Genomic DNA, 18,208 nt, shown 5'->3' with positions numbered 1-18,208 from the left:
TTCAATGTGTTCAGATGCTCTGTGATATCAGTTAAGAAAGCCAAATCAAAAATCGATCAAGGGTCAGAAAGTATTTCTTGAGCTTTTCCTTTCTCCTTGAGAAAGTCATCAACTTCATGATAAAGAAAATGTTGAAGAACTGTGTCTCTTCTAAGCCATCTGACTTCTGCATGGTCATATTCTGCAGCTGTCTCTGAGAGAAAATTCTGAAACTGATGGAGTAAGGCCATGATGCCTCATGTAATTAATGCTGGATGCAACAATACGCATCACACTTTCTACTGAAGAATCTTACTACACAAGGCTTACTGATGGATGATACAGTGAAATTGCATGGGAAGTATACCATTTAATTTCAATATCTCTTCATTGATTCTTGCAACTATACCAGTTTTACTTCCCACCATATTTTTTGCACCATCAGTTGGGATGCTTGTCAATTTATCCCAACTCAGACCAAGATTTTCCACTGATTCACGCAGCTTCAAGAATTTGTTTTCTACAGTTGTAGTGCCTTTCAAACTCTATAGTGCACACAACTCTTCTGTAATTCTGAAGTTGGAATCTAACCCCCTGATAAATATTAGTAGTTGAGCAGTGTCTATAATGTCATTGCTCTCATGTAATCCCAAAGGGGGGAAAATCTATGTTTTACCTTGACAATTGGTGAAATATGCAGCTCTTCTCCTAGTTCTTCAGCATGCCTGGTGATTGTAGATGCAGATAAACTGACACAACTAACACAAGATACCTTATCAGGGCACATTTCCTCCATTATTTTAACCATGTACTTTTTAACAAAGTCACCATCAGTGAATGGTCTACCACTCTCAGTAATACATTTAACAACATGATAGTTGGCCCTCACAGTAGACAGATTTGCCTCAACGTGCTTTCTAAAACTATTTTGCTGCAAAAACATTGATTTTTTAAGAGAATTTATCTTATTCAGTTGCACCTCTCCTTGATATATTGATGGTATGATCATGCGAACTGTAAGCGGTGGCATACACATGATTCCAGCATGGAGCAAAGCAGTGCAGTCAGACAGGAACATCTGCCCAGCATCCCATAGTCGTCGGCGTGCCGTTCCGTAGCGCCCCAGGAGCGTAGTAAAAAACCACTGTGAAAAGTCCACAGGTCAGGTGTCATCCCCCTCCGACCTTGGAGTTTGAGGAGTTGGGCCATGGCAACTTGTCGACCACTGCGGCATCTACCATGCATGGTGGGTGGACATGGCTTGGTGATTTCCTGCTAGCTGAGGGAGGCATAGATCTTGGCCTGAGGTGATGGTGTGTGATGGTCACATCCTGACATGGCCTTGGTTGTCTCTCCTCGAGTTGTGCCTGCAAAGCAGCATGGAGTTGGCATGAGATGGCTGGCAGTGAGTGCCGACATATGCCCAGAAAAGGAGTGTAGGTTTGGGCAGGGTGGCCACCTGCAGCTGGGCGGGTGATGTCACAAACTTGCCATTAAGGTGCATCGTCTGAAACTAGCCCAAGACCCTTTCTGGTCACCAGCGCCAGGATGGGTTCTGAAACAAAAGCGGTCAATCAAAGAGAACACACTTTGCATTCAGTTGTTCTGGGTGCTACATGCCTGCTATGTGCCTATGCCACCACCAGCAGCTTTCCCCTCCACCTGCTCTAAGTCTGCATGGCAGGGAGCTCCGAGACAGAGCCCCATGCTGTGTGCCCTAACCGCTGAGTTAGAGAGCATCTTGACAGTAGTCTATGTAAGTGAGGGTAATCTCTATTGAGTGATTGGGAGGGGGCCTGTCCTCCCCGGGGAGACAGTGGATTGGGTAAATCTTTACTCACCATCCTGAAGCCCTACAGACATATTGGGTGGGGTTACATCAGTGGGGAATACCAATTTTTGACTTTTCCATGGCTGCCAATGTGGTATGTCATGCTTTGGGTGGATGTAACTTCACACCTCTGAAAGGGGGTGTTCCTTAGCTGAAAGTACTCAGGGAGCAAACTACCTCTGGCCATACCCTCAGCACCACCCACAACCACACCAGCACCGAGGCTCATGCTTCAATTGCTCTGATGGCTGGCCACCGTGCCCTGCATCATAAATGGCACGTGCACTGGCATTAAGTGCTACTTACACTGAGGTAGCAGCCAGGTGGCTCCAAGAGCCCCCCCCCCCGAATTACGCTGTTAGCCACTCCTCAATAGCCTCTTGCAGGCTCAGACTCCAAGATTAGGGGCTGGTAAATCTAGGGTGACAAATGATCTCCAGACTACAGAGAATTGGAGGAAATGGCTGCTTTGTGGGGGTCACATTATACCCTGTTGCGATGGTTACTTCTCCAAACCCCACCCTCCCTGTGCCCTACCACCAGTCTCCAGGGATCTACCAACCAGGAGTTGGTAACCCCACTTAAGAAAGGAGAACAGAATGACAGCAAAGGAGTCCATACTGACACCACCAACATCCACACATCACAGAGCATCAGCCCAGAGACTTGCCAAATATGTAATTCACCAATCAATGTACAGCAACAACGACATACCTCTATGACATCGCTCTGCCCACTAGCCCCCTCCACAGCTGACTTGGGAAATGGAGCCACTCAGCCCTTCCCAAATGAGGTCCTAACTCCACTGGAGGTATATTGCCATGGAGGGACTGAAGCTTTCCAACCCCCCCCCCCCCAAGGAAAAGGAAAGGACTTGGAGATCCTAGGACAATCAGCAAGCAAAGATGCAATAGAACATTCACAGAAGGCATTCAACTCTTCAGTGGCAAACAGGGGAGAAAGTCCCAGTATGAAGAACCATGGTGAGTGGTCAGAGTCTCGCCAGGAATGGGGATGAAGTAATGCTCAACTTGTGGCAAGACCAATAGTAGCAGCAACGGAAGAGGGTGAGTTGAGCCCCCACCTTATCCATTTCATGGTGCTCCCTACCCACATAATGAGGGACTGCCTACTACTTGAGAAGGGCCTGTGACTCAGCAATCAAGCACCTGCTTGGCATGCAGAAGGTTCAACCCCTGGCATCTCCATCTAAAAGGTTCAGGAGATAGGGGATATATCTGAGACCCTGGAGAACTGCCCTCAGTATGAGTAGACAATACTTACATTGATTGACCAATGGTCTTATTCAGCATAAGGTAACTTCAAGTGTGTTCCTGTGTACTCCCTTGCAAACCTACCTCACCATATTTTGAGGCCTTGCTCTGGGTTCCCCACTCTTTGAGATTAGGTGGGTGGCATGACCTTCCTAGTCATGGCATCAAAGCCCTGGGACTCTCTTCCCAGAGAGACACACTTGTCCCATCTGTTGCTGTCTTCCTCCAGCAGGTGAAGATTTTTTTTTGTTTCATCTGGTGTTACCTCAGTTATCTCTCCTTCCTGCCCTGTGTTTAATTGCTTTTAGGTATATGCATTTTATGGTATTGTATGTGTATTTGAACTTAGTTTTAATTGTTTGAATTATGTCTTTTTTATTTTAATGATTTTTAAATGTGTTTTTATTCTGTATTTTGCTGCCTTGGTGGCCTTGATGAAGGCAGAATGACAGGGTATAAATTTTGTAAATAAAACAAATAATAAGCATGTCCAAATGCATGAATCCTCAGGTTATGCCACCAGAGAAAAGCCCAGTGTCATAAATCTTCCACCCTTTCCATATGAACCTTGCTGAAGCTACTGGAGAGTGGCTTATAGTACATACTCAGTTTCTGAGGGGTTCCTATCAGGCATGGCCAACCTCTGCATGCCATGGAAGGATGTGTTTGTCCTAGAACCTTCAGAAACTGTACTCAAGCTATCTTTCAAAAGGTTTGCAGGTACTAACGAACTTCATCCAAAGAAACGCTGGTAAGTTGGTGAGAAATCCCAGGATTCCATGACTAAGGCAGGATCATATAAAGAAAATATGTAAAAGATGTTTTATAGATGGTATATTACACCAGATAAGCTGGCTAAGCAGAATGAAAATTGTTCAGATAAGTGTTGGAAATGCAAAAATAAGACAGGTACATTTTATCATATGTGGTGGCTTTGTGATGTAACAAAGAGATAATGGAGATGGGTCCACAAGATGATGCAAGAGATATTGAGCACTAAAATACCATTTTTGCCTGAAATATTATTACTAAATATATTTCCAAAGGAGTTTGATAAAGGTGATAGATATTTGATAGTACATCTATCTACGGCAGCAAGAATATTATATGCAAAATATTGGAAACAAATGGAAACACCAAAGAAGCAAAAATATGTGAATAAACTGTTGGAGATGGCTGAAAATGACAAACTGTCATTGTTGATGAGAGGGACAACAGACCCAACATTTCAAAAGATGTGGAAAAAACCCTGTATGATTGGTACAATATAAATGCATAGCTTAAAGTAATGAAATTCTTGGTATTATTAATCTCTTTTAGTTAAATAGAAACTATGGTAAAAAGATAAGAGTATACAGAAACTTAAGCAAACTTATAGAAATTCTTTAAATATGGTAATAGAGTTATAAGAAAATATACTGATCTCTTTGTATGTTTTATGTGTGTAAGTGGATGTTTGTTATGTTGTATGTTTGTTTGTTGGTGTATAATATGAAAAACAATAAAAGTGTACCTTATGGGTACTTAAAAAAAAAGAAATCCCAGGATTCCCTCCAACACTGTTTGAAGACAATCAGTGTAGCCATCTTTGCACTTAGCTGTTGGAGATCTGTGATCATACCCCCCACTCAGCTGCAATGCATCCAGTTAACCTTGATGAGACATTCTCTTCCAACCAAACGCATTTCATGGGGTTGGTGTGAGGCTGAAACACTTATCTGCACATCTTACAGAGAAGGTAAGATAGAAAGGTGTAACTAGCTTTACAATACCACCACAACTGAAAGTGTGCTGTTAAAAAAAGAAGCAAGAATCTTTCCAGAGGACCAGAAGACCAACATGTAGGAGGCTGAAGGGAATGTGTGGAGGGCAGCCCAGCCTTGAGTATTCAGAGGACCCACGTTTTGTGAAGGATTTGTGCCATTCATACAACTGGCCAAGCCTACTATCAGAAAAGGTGTATAAAGTCCAGGGCTCACTGCTTGGGACTCATTGCGAATTTGTGGCTCAGCTGGATCTTCTTGCCTGTTCCTCTGTTGACATATAGATGGCTTGCAGTCTTGCCTGAAACTAATGCACTGACAAATTACCTATATGAGGTTGATAAATGGAGTCCTAAAATATAAGTTTAAAGAAGTAATAAGAGTGGAGTGTTTGGGATTTCAAATAAATAATTTGTCAGGGAAGTATAAGCATCTGCCAGCCCCATGGTCAGTTAGTATTATTTTTTCACAGTTGTGTAGGAAGATGATCCAACCGCTAAAAACAAATAAGAAACATACCTTCTGACCTCCTGACTTTTCCCAAGTGAAAAGAAGAATGGTTTACACAAGGAGAACTTTATGATTATATAAAAAAAGATTAGTTACTTAGGATAATGAACAGAAGATTTACACTGTGAAGCAGAGGTCAAGACAGGGTCTGTCCATTATTTCGCTTCAGCAACCAATTATAGATGGCAGGACTGCCAAGTTGCCGGCAACATCCCATCTTTGAGGTCCACGGTCCTGCTGCTGTTCTGTAGAGCAACAAGAACAAAATGGGGTGAAAATCATTGTTGTGCAACGGTTTGATGGCATTTCCATTGCATGACCTTCTAGGAATTTCCAAAACCTGTATCTCTCTGTTCCTCTCCATTCCAAGAGAATTGCCTAAGCCATGACATCACTTCTGGGTCCCGAACTGAAAGTGTCATAACCAGTGTTTTCTCTAAGCCATGTCATCTTGTAAGAACATAAGAGACACCAATGTTGGATCAGGCCAAAGGCCCATCCAGTCCAACACTCTGTGTCACACAGTGGCCAGAAATACCAGGTGCCATCAGGAGGTCCACCAGTGGGGCCAGTAAGCAAAAACTCTACCTCGTGAGTCAAAAGATTTAGTGGCCTTAAAGTTGTGTGTGGGCCTACATTTTTAATATATATTTTTAAGTTTCAGTTCACAAACATATAAAAACATAGAAACATGAAATATAAACTTCTATTTGTATTACAAATTATATATGGAACTTATCACTGCTGTCTTTAGCTGACACCACCCTGTTAAAACATGCATGTTCCTACCACTATTTCATTTAGAAGTCATCATTCTATTATCCAATTTGTTCTGAGTCTTCAGAATGGGAACACTACCCCTCTAAGTATGCGGACAATATATATTTAACTTGCATTAAAAATTGAAGAAAAGTTTAAACAGGCTTTGCCCAATTTAATTAAAGCTGAAAGTTACTCCAGAATCTGCTATATTATTCACACTCTGTGTAAACAGAAAGAGAAAAAAGACAGAAAGAGAGAGAAAGAGAACAAAAGAGAAAGAGACAGAAAGATAGACAGAGAGAAAGATAGACAGAAAGAGAGAGAGAGAGAATGAAAGTCAGAAAGAAAGAGAGAGAAAGACAGAAAGAGGAAAGGAGGGAGGGAGGAGAAAGGTGGAAAGAAAGCAAATAGATGGGGAGAAAGGAATGAAGAGAAGAAAGAGGGCCCCCTCACCCCCCACAGTGGCAACAGGGAGGCCCTCTCTCTTATACACACACACACACAGGCGCAGGTCATGACTGTCCCCCCATCCCTGCCTCTTTCTCTCTCACACACACACCCGTACAGAAGCACAGGCCAGGGCTTTCCCCACCCCCATCCCCACTGGTCTCTATCACACACACAGAGAGAGAGAGATATGGGCCAGGCCTGCACCCCCCCTCTCTCTCTCTCTCTTACACACACACACTCACACGCACACATAGAGTTATACACAGGTGCGGGCCAGGCCTGTCCCCCATCCCTGCCACTCTCTCTCTCACACACAGGGAGAGGTGTGGTCGAGAGCTCCTCCACACCCCCATCCCCACCACTCTCTCTCTCTCTCACACACACACACACAGAGGTGTGGGCCAGGCCTGCCCCCACCCCTTCTGTGCTGTCTCTTTCACACAGACACACACACACAGGCACAGGGCTTCCCCCCTCCCCATTCCTCCCTCTCTCTCTCTCTCTCTCTCTCTCTCTCTCTCTCTCTCTCTCTCTCACACACACACACACACACACACACACACACAGTCACACACAACAGCAAGGGCCAGGCCTGCTTTGCATCCCTGCCTTCCTTGCTCTCTCTCTCAAACACACAATGGCAGGCCAGGCCTGTCCCCCACTGCACCCCTGCGTCAACTGCACGTGCACACATACACATGAAACCCCAGGCCCCACTACCTCGGACCTCCACAATCTTTCAGAGAGTGGCCCCGGCTCTGCTCAATGGCTCCTGAGGAGGACCTGGGTGCAGGGATTGCACATCCCCTCTGGCCTTGCTAGCCCCCCCCCCCCGGACCTCAGTCTTTCCCAGGTACTCACCAGCTGATGGCTTGGATGGCTGGCATGGGAGGGATGAGAGGAGGTAGCAGGCAGCTCAGACAGCACAGGCTAGGCAGAGGGTGAGAGCGTCCTCAGTCACAGTCCTCCACCCTTTATAATGTCTGCAGGTGGTGGCTGAACTTGAGGGGGGGTGTCCACCAATGTTCCCTCTAAGCTGTGGAGTCTTGTGAGCAAAAATTCTACTTTGTGAGCTACTGGCATTAAAGCTGTGAGCCAGCGATTTGGCTACTGCACAAATTAGTTTGCTCTGGAGCCATCCTTCCTGAGCGAAGACAAAAATGTGAGCTGGAGGCTACAAAACTGTGAGCTAGCTCACACTAACTCAGCTTAGAGGGAACACTGGCGTCCACTCCACTGATCGCCCTGGGTTGAGATTAAAATCTCTGCACTGAGGGCTGGAAATGGCTGCACTATTGTACGCTAGGGCACATTAGGGGGAACACTGGTCATAATGGTATTTTTGAAGTCTCCACCCTCTCACTGCTCCCGGGGCTTGCCAGTTGGGCCGACAACCCTATTAGATGGCCAGTAATTCTGGTGCCAGGGCCAAGGCTCTGACCAACTATTCTGCAGTCCTCTTGGATTGCTGGCTGAAGGAGAGGACTGCAGATGACCACATGATGCCTAAGAGCCAAAGTCTTCTGAACTCTATCAGGCTGGATAACTCTTTCCTGATGAAAGCCACCAGGCAGTGCTGCCTGCATATCTGCTTTCATGCTGCTAACTCTACTCTGCCTCTCTAGCCATTGGGGGCTGTTCCTTCACAGTTCTTGGACTTTGGTACGTTATGCCAGCTTACAGTACTCTTCAGGCGAGGGTTCTTTGTTATGTCATGAAAAGAGCCACAAACGAGGAGGCATGAGTCAATTGTACTTCCTGCATTCACATTTCTATTACAATGTATGAAGAAACATAAGAATACTTCCTCCTGGCAGGTACAGAACGTCATCTTTCATTACCTCAGTTTGGCTCAGTTCTTCAGACTCCCTTCAAGGAAGCTATAAAAAGTGAAGAGGCTTCTTTTACAAACTGAACAGACGAATTGAACAGAAGGGACCACAGGCTCTGGAAAAAGAAATGCAAGTCAATAATTAGGCACGCAAAAAGAGATTTTGAGGAGCAGGTTGCTAAAAGCATCAGGACAAACCATAAACATTTCTTTAAATATTTCTGGAGCAGGAAACCAGCCAGGGAAGCACTGGGGCTTTTGGATGATGAAGGAATAAAGCGATTGCTAAAGGAAGATGGGGAGATGGCACGAAAGCTCAATGAATGTATTCTACTGTGCTGACTGTGGAGAATGTGGGGCATGTACCCATGCTCCAGTCTCTATTTCCAGGAAGGGAGTCTGAAGAACTGAGTAAAATGGAGGTGACGAAAGATGAAGTTCTAGACCTGTTGGCAATGTGATCACTGACCAGGGCCAACCACCCCTCCCTGCCCAGGGAACAGTTGCTCAGGGGAAGGTGGTGCTCTCTCCCCAGGCCCACCCTCACCACCAGCAATGTGATCATCAGGCAGGGCCTACCCTCCCATCCTGCCTGGGGCCTGGGAACACCTGCATGGGGCGGGTGGCACACAATCCTCCGGCCCACCCTCCACCTACTGACAATGTGATAACCGGGAAGGGCCGACCCTCCCACACTGCCCGGGACTCAGAAGAAACCTGCACAGGGGCAGATGCTGCTCTCTCCCTGGGCCCATCCTCCAACCACCAGCAACATGATTAACAGGCAGGGACAACCTTCCCAACCTGCCTGGGGCAAGGGGAACAACTGCACAGGAGTGGGTGGCATTCATACCCCCAGTCCACCCTCAACCTACTGGCAACATGATAACTAGGCAGGGCCAACCCTCTTGCCCTGCCCGTTGAACATTTGCACAGGAGCAGGTGTTGCTCTCTCCCTGGGCCCATCCACCCTTAAACGGCAATGTGATCACCAATCAGGGCCGACCCTCCCGCCCTGCCTGAGGAACTCTTGCACAGGGGTGGGTGGTGCTCTCTCCCCGGGCCCACCCTCCACCCATAGGCAATGTGATAAAAAGGCAGGGCTGATGAACCCCCCCCCCTGCTCTGGGCTTGGGAAAAACCCACACAGGGGTGGGTGGTGCTCTCTCCATTTTGCAAGTGAGCAAGTGGGTCTGAAAGATGGGGCCAGAATTGCACTAATTGGGAACTGTTTCTCATGGATTTCTTATGGTGTTCTGCTGTCAGGGACTGGGGGGTCTCAGAAAAGGGATTCTAGTGGGACCTCCCTCACTCCGCCTCCCTGGGCCTGCTACTTGACTCCATTGCCACCAGACCAGCTGGCTAGAAGGTGGTACTGGGTATCTGACGGACCTTTGACTCTCGAAAGCTCATACCCCAAAAATCTCATTGGTTCTTAGGTGCTACTGGACTGAATCCAGCTGTTATACTGGGTCTAGTCAGGATCAGGTGATTCAAGGCTCCCGTGGGGTTCCACTGACCTGTGTATAACCCGACTGAGCTCTGTGGAAGATTTGTGGCTGGAATTCAGGCTGACCTGCTCACAGATAGCCCATCTTTGTGTAGCTATTGGTTTCTTCAAGGATCAGTTGACTTCATGGCTGCCTGCCTTGAGAAGCTACACATGTAGTCGCCTACGTGTTTGTGAAGGCAGAAATGTGAGTGTCTGCTCTCCTGAAGCACTGATCCTGTTAAAGATATGGCTGGACTGCAATCAAAAAGGAAACTAGAACAACTTTTGAATCAGGTGGCATCTTTAAGACCAGCAAAAGTATAGTCAAACTATGAGCTTTCGTGTGCACATTCTGTGCACGAAAGCTCATACCCTGAATAGGCCTTTGTTGGTCTTAAAGGTGTCACCTGACTCAAAATTTGTTCTGCTCTACTGCTTCGGACCTACACAGCTGCCACCTGAAAAAGGAAACTACTTCACACAAGGGATAACTAACCTATGGAACTCTTCCTCATGTTTTACCAGATACTAGAATAGATATCATTAGCAATATCTGTTTTTACCACTTTTGTTTTTCTGTTTTTACCACCTGGGGAATTTGGGGTGGCACCTAGCAACGATGTGACATTAATTCGTGATGTCATGTCCTTTCCTTTCACTTCCTAAGCTCCACCCCTTCTGATGGTGTCACATCCTGCACCAAAACGCCACCCCTTCCTGTAATGTCACTTTCAGGCCACTCCCTCAAACCTGCCTCTTCCTCTGACATTTAGTCTATGTGGCTGTTACATGAAGCAAGTTTGGGCACCCCTGGACTAGATGGCCTGTATGGTGCCTTCCAACTTTGTGATCCTATGATTCTGTCATTGCTGGCAGCAGCCCTTCTGCTTCACAGAAAGACAATGAAGTGGTCCATTATAGAACCTTGATGGATTTCTCGATATGCCCACACCTAAAACAGAATTTTTTTTGATAATCTAATATTTATTTATTTATTTATTTTAGATAAAGGCTCAGGGTGGCTAACAAGATGGCAAGAATGCCAACATTAAAAGAGATAAAAACAGGATAAAACAATATAGTACAATCCAATAAAATATTGGTGCTCTAGATATCACGTCAATCATTTATCCCAAGATGGAGTTAATCCCAAACCAATGTATGTTCCAGTAGCACTGTCATCCCTTCTCAATCCAGGGTTGTCTCGCACACTGATGGTACCCACATGAATGGTGGTGGGGGGTGGGATGATGTAGAAATAATGAAGATGGAATAGTGGTGGCGGTGGCTCCTACTCAAAAGCCTGGTGGAAGAGTTCCATCTTACAGGCCCTGCGGAACTGTGAAAGGTCCAGCAGGGCCCGGATCTCCTCCGGGAGCTCATTCTACCAGGTAGGAGCCGCCACCGAGAAAGCCCTGGCCCTGGTAGCAGCAAATTTGATGTCCCTGGGGCCTGGAATAACCAGGAGATGTTGACTCCCCGACCTTAGTGCCCTTGCGGGAATATATGGGGAAAGGCGGTCCCTTAGGAAAAGCTGGGCCATGGCCATATAGGGCTTTAAAGGTAAGAACCAGCACTTTGAAGCGAATCTGGTACGCTATTGGCAGTCAGTGCAGTGCTTTCAGCACAGGCCGGATGTGATCCCTCCTAGAGAGACCCATCAGCAGCCTGGCTGCAGCATTCTGCACTAGCTGCAGCTTCCGGACTTGCGACAAAGGCAGCCCCAAGTAGAGAGTGTTACAGTAGTCTAACCTCGAGGTAACCGTCGCATGGATCACAGTGGCCAGGTCATCACAGTCAAGGAAGGGGACCAACTGCCGAGCCAGCCAAAGATGGTAAAAAGCCGACTTGGCTGTGGCTGCCACCTGGGCCTCCATCAAAGAGGAGTCCAGGAGCACACCCAAACTCCTAACCTCCAGCGCTGGCACCAAAGGCACCCATTGAAGGATGGGAGGGGGAGCCCCAACCCCAGACTGACCCAACTCAAGCCCAGGACCTCCGTCTTTGCTGGGTTTAGTTTCAACCGGCTCAGTCTGAGCCAGCCAGCCAAAGCCTGCAAAGCCCGATAAAGGTCATCCGGGACGGAGTCCGACCGGCCGGCCAGCATCAGATAGAGCTGGGTGCCATCTGCATATTGATGACACCCAAGCCCACAACTCCGGGCAATCTGGGCAAGGGGGCACATGTAGATGTTGAATAGCATCGGGGACAGCACTGCCGCCTGAGGCACCCCACATTCAAGAGAATGTCTCCAGGACCACTGATCCCCTATCGCCACCCTTTGTCCCTGACCTTGGAGAAAAGAGGCAAACCATTGAAGGGCAAGTCCCTGAATCCCCACGTCAGCGAGGTGGTGGGCCAGCAACTGGTGGTCGACTGTATCGAACACGGCCGACAGATCTAACAGCACCAGTGCCGCCACACCACCTCGATCCAGATGCCTACGGAGGTTGTCAGTCAGGGCGGCTAGCACCGTCTCTGTTTCATGACCCGGGCGGAAGCCAGACTGGAAGGGATCAAGGACAGAAGCATCATCCAGAAAGCTCTGTAACTGTAACGCCACCACCCTCTCAATAAGTTTGCCCAAATAGGGCAAGTTGGACAAATCGGGCAAGCTGATAGTTGGCCAATTTGGCCGGGTCCAAAAATGGTTTGCTCTAAGGAGCTCAATAGCCATCTGCCAGTCTGTTGAATTGTTTGCCTAGGCAAACCAAAGTACTCAGCACAGGAAGCTGCAATACAAAATGAGTGAATGTTGTACTAACTTGCTGGCAGGCCTGCCTCTGCCAGAATCTTCTGGGTCACAGCCAAAACTTCAGCTGCTGAGAAGAAATCCATCCTTGTGCTAGACAGATAGGCTAGCCTATCACCTTGTGTTCCTGTGAACAAAATCAGTAACTAAATGAGCCAACAGGGTATCCCCAGTGGTCTTCAAGATACAAGATGCCCCTTGTCACTGCTGGTCTGTTTTAGATGTACAAATAACTAGCACCACTTTCCAACAGGAAAGCACCAAATCCTACATTTGTATGCTGATAGGGACCTATTCCCGCCATGATACTAGCTGTTCACTAACTCATAGGGCCACATAAAACATGCCATTACTGCTTCACAAAGTAAGCTACTCCCCTGAGTGCCCTATCCTTGACTAGCAATTTCATCAGGTCTGGGTAAAGAGGTTGTAGAGTCCTGTTTACTAGGCACTTCTCACATCCCGTCTTTTCAGAATCCTCATGACCATTGGGTCCAGTATAGTCACTTGGCACAAGCTTTAATGTTTCCAATCTCTAATCTTATCTTTCAAGGAGACAGACCACTAAATATGTGCTACTGGCACAGGCCAGACTTGTTCTGCACCAGTCTTGGCAATAAAACTAGAAACTCCATACAGTACCTTGCACTAGCAGCCTTTATGCCAGAGACCAAAAAGATCAATGAATTCTAGTAAATGAATTTTTATTATTTTCTCTTAAAAGGGTGGGATACAGAAGGAAGAAAGGGGTAGGGGAGAAATATAGATTCATCAAATCTGCAAAGTATTATGAATTGTTATGTACAAGTAAAATCAGATATATAACCAAATGTATTACATATTTCAAATATAAGAGGAAATGATAAAACTTGAATATTACCGAAGTACAAAATTTGGGATGGATTATATACTATACTAAAATTAAATCATTGTAAAAACTATCATCAAGATCTTCATCACCTTCAATATGATACTCAGGTAATTCCAGAACTTAAAAAAAAAGTTAGCTGTTTCCATAGTATGAATATTTAGCTTGCCATTTCTGCTGAAATTTTTTCAATGGTCTTTTGTTTATATAATGGGCTAGTTTTGCCAATGTTGTGGTTTTATTTAATTTTTTGTTTTAATGTTTAATATGTGTTATGTAAGCCACCCTGAGCCTGCCTTGGCAGGTAGAGCAGGATACAAATTAAATGAATGACTGAATGAATGAATGCATAAATAAATAAATAAATCTTGTCTATTTAGCTAGTTCCCCCCCCCCCCAAGAACTCTATTGTAGGACAGTCTTCTGTCTTCCATTTCATTGCAGATATTACTCTGGCAGCTGTTAACATATATTTAAATAGGTCTTGTGAGGTTCTGTCTATGTTGTCTGGTAAGATTCCCAGTAACACAGTCTCTGATTTCATTGGGAATTTGGTTTTTAAAATATTTTGAATTTCATCATGTATATTTTCCCAGTATCTTTTGGTTTTGATGCAAGTCCACCACATATGATAAAAGGTGCCATCTTCTTTCTTACATTTCCAGTGAGCCCCTTTGTAGTTCTTACCCATCTTTGCAATATCTATTGGAGCGATGTACCATTGGTAAAACATTTTGTACCAGTTTTCCCTTAGTGCTTGATTGGCAGTAAATCTAGTACCTTTAGTCCATAGATTTTCCCACCATTGAAACTGTATTTCCTTTCCAAAATTTTGCATCCATTTAATCATGCAGGGTTTAACCTGTTCTTCAGAATCATATTGAAGCAATAACTAAAAAATTGTCTTTTTCAAAATCAGTCAGTTCATTGATAACTCCTCTTTTAGTGAAGATATCCAGGGGTCATTTCGTAGAAAAAGAGGTGCAGGAGCTCATTAGCATAACTCACTAGCATAACTTATTTGCATATTCCACACCCCCTGACATCACCAGAAGTGTGTCAGAAAATCACACCCACCGCTCAGGCTCCACTGGACTCTTTGCTAGCTATGGGGGGGGGGGGGGAGGCGCACAGATCTGCCCTCACAGAGGAGGGAAAGCTTGTACCTGAATAAACCTTGGTCTTAAAGGTGCCACTGGACTGTTTTGGATTGCTATGGGGGGGGCTCTGCAATTTACCTGGCTGCTTCTTGCTCCTTGTGACCTGGGGTTGCTGGGAGCAGGGGGCGGGGCTTCTTGCATGTGCCCGCCCCCTGGGTTCTTTACTGCCGGTGCTCCATGTTAGGCTCACCCGCTTTATCTACAGCAGGGCCTTGATTAAATAGGGACGGGGCTGCTGGTTTGTGTATACAGAGTTCAAACTTCGTCCAAGGATCGCACCCAAAGAGACAACGTGACAAGATTGCTGTAGTAAAATCAGTTGTTCTCTTTACTGAATGATATTTAATTCACAAGCATACAAAAACAGAATCTCTCACACATACACACAAGTTCCTTAAGATACTGTAATGTATGCAGCCTGACATGCCCGGACTTGCCCGGGCTGGCCAGGCACAACTCTTCAATAGCTTCATGTCCAAAGACAATGGGTCCATAGGATCCTAGCCGGCCCAATCAAAGGGCCAGCTTCTCAGCCGGGAGACCAATGGTCGCCCGGTTACTGTAAATAGCCTATCGGGAGTAGGGGGTGTGTTTAGGTGTACTTGGTGGCGGGTTTTCTGAACCTATATAACCAGCCTGCGAGCTGGTCCCTTCGTCTTTGTCCTGAACTAAATAAAGGTATGCTTAGCTGAAATCACTCTCCGTCTGCATACTTTTCACTGGCGACGAAGGTGGGATCCACGACCCCATGAACAAAGACCCGGACGCCAACGCAAGCACCGCACCGAGCCCCGACGCCGAGACCTCCGGGAACCGCGCCGCTTCGCTTCCCAGCTCTCCGGCAACCGCTCATCGCGCAGCTCCCGGCTCCGCTTCGCTCCCTGCTGACCCCGAGAGCAGCAGCGCCCTCCACAACGCTCCCGACGCCATCGCCGTTCCAGAGGCCACCCCACCACGTGGCTGCAACACAATGGCGACCGCGACCGCAACTGAAAGCCTGCCCGCTTTCGATCTCTCCCAGCCCTCGCTGTGGGACACCTGGCTGGACACGCTGGAGAGCCGCTTCACCATCCACAAGGTGGTGGATGACGCGATGAAGAAGGCTTACCTGCTGAGCCACTGCGGAATCCAGACCCATCGGCTCCTCAAGGACTTAATCTCGCCCAAACTAACGAAGGACGAGTCATACAGCTCCTTAGTCCAGGCCCTGACCGACCATCTGGCTCCCAAACCCACGAAGTACGTGGAGCGGTTGGACTTCTTCGCAAGAGTTCAGGCCTCCGGCGAAACCACCTCCGATTTTCTGGCGGCGCTGCGGAGCCTGGCGACCCGGTGCTCCTTCCCCAGCCTCGACGATACCCTCCTGAACCAGTTCCTCGTCGGACTCCGGGAGCCGAAGCTGCAGAGGAAACTGGTGAGCCAGAACGATCTGAGCCTGGACAAGGCCATCCGGGAGGCCTCAGCATACGAACAAGCGCGACAAGACCGCCGCGCCAAGGCGGTCCACCGTACCCAAGTGAGCAGCGGCTCCGACGTCTCGGACCAAGAGGAAGTCCTACAACTCCGACAGCGGACTCAGCAGCGATCAAAACACGTATCCTCCAGGACCTCCAAGGCCCCGTCTCCAAGTCAGTGCGCCAGCTGCGGGGAGGATCACGAACGCAGGTCGTGCCGTTTCCGGAATGCGGTCTGCCGTTCCTGCAACAAGGCAGGACACATCGCCAAGGTCTGCCGGTCCAAGGGACAACGACCGAGATCGGCCACCCACCAGACCACCGCGGAACTGCCCCTGGAGCTCCACACCGTGTCGTCCCACTTTCCACAGCACCAGGTCTGTAACCTGCCCCCCGACGGCCCAAATAAAATGCATGTGACGGTCCTCATAGAGGGAGCCCCCTGCACCATGGAGATCGACACCGGGTCGACCTACTCCATAATATCCGCGGACACGCTCCGTGCACTGTGTCCTCGGGGGGGGCCACCACTACAGAAGTCACGGGGTTTCCGGTTACGGGACTTTAACAAAAACCCCGTGGCGGTGGTGGGCTGGGGCAAGTTCCGGGTCCAGTTTCAGGGTTTCAAGGGCCAACTGGACCTACTGGTTGTGGACCGGCCCCTCTCCAGCTTGTTGGGACTGGCCTGGTTCAAGGCCCTGGGGCTCTCCGTTACGGGCATCAACCAGGTTGGAGCGCAGGATTTCGGGGCGGTGTGCGCAGAATTTCCCCGCATCTTCGATGGGACCCTGGGGCGGTACACGGGCCCTGCCATTTCCCTGGACCTAGACCCCGCGATACGCCCCATCCGCATCAGGGCCCGGCTGCCCCCGATCTCCATGAGGCCGAAGGTGGAGGCCGAGCTCGATCGCCTAGTTGAGCAAGGCGTGCTAGAACCGGTGGCGTCGGCCCGGTGGGAGACCCCCATTGTCACACCACTCAAGCCGAACGGGGACGTCCGCATCTGCGCGGACTATAAATGCACCATAAACAAAGCCCTGCAGCCCCACGCGTACCCGGTGCCGGTAGTAAGCCAAGTGCTGGCAGCCCTGGCAGGGGCTCGGGTGTTCGGCAAACTGGACTTGGCCCAGGCGTACCAGCAGCTACCGGTGGACGCCGCCACGGCCGAGGCACAGACCATTGCGACCCACAAAGGGGCCTTCAAGGTGCACCGCCTCCAGTTCGGGGTCTCAGTCGCGCCGGGGATCTTTCAATCTTTTATGGATTCCCTCCTTAAAGGCATCCCCGGAGTTCAGCCGTTTCTAGACGACGTGCTGATCGCCGCGCCAGACCCCTCGTCCTTCGCAGACCGTCTGAGGGCCGTTTTACAACGCTTCGACGCGGCGGGCCTCAAGGTGAAACGGGAGAAGTGCCTACTGGGGGTGCCGCGGGTGGAGTTTCTGGGCTTCGCGGTGGACGCCGCCGGCCTGCACCCCTCCCAGGACAAGGTAGAAGCCATCACACACGCCCCGGCCCCGAAGTCCAAAACGGAGCTACAGGCGTTCCTAGGCCTGGTGAACTTCTACCACTCCTTTTTGCCCCTGAAGGCGGCCGTCGCGGAGCCGCTCCACCGCCTCCTCGACAAGTCGGCGCAATGGGCCTGGGGGCCACCACACGACGCAGCTTTCCAAACAATAAAGGACCTCCTGGTCTCTAATGCGGTCCTCGCCCATTTTGACGAGGCCCTTCCCGTGGTACTGGCGTGCGACGCTTCCCCCTATGGGGTCGGGGCGGTCCTGGGGCACAGACTACCGGATGGTCGCGAGGTCCCGGTGGCCTACTACTCGCGGACACTGTCGTCGGCCGAGCGCAACTACGCGCAGATCGACAAGGAGGCGTTGGCAATCGTGGCAGGGGTGAAAAAATTTCACCACTACTTGTACGGCCCCTGCTGGGCCTCCTCGCACCCGACCGGCAGACACCGCAGATAACCTCGCCCAGGGTGCTACGCTGGTCCATCTTCCTGGCGGGGTATGCGTACGACCTCGTCCATCGGCCCGGAAAGGCGATGGGCCACGCCGACGCACTGAGCCGCCTGCCCCT

The sequence above is a fragment of the Gekko japonicus genome, unplaced genomic scaffold (assembly GCF_001447785.1).
Source record: "Gekko japonicus isolate JY-2015 unplaced genomic scaffold, Gekko_japonicus_V1.1 scaffold2216, whole genome shotgun sequence".
In the NCBI taxonomy this organism is placed as follows: Eukaryota; Metazoa; Chordata; class Lepidosauria; order Squamata; family Gekkonidae; genus Gekko; species Gekko japonicus.
The sequence above is the reverse complement of the archived record's forward strand: the minus strand, read 5'-3'. Positions refer to the sequence as shown.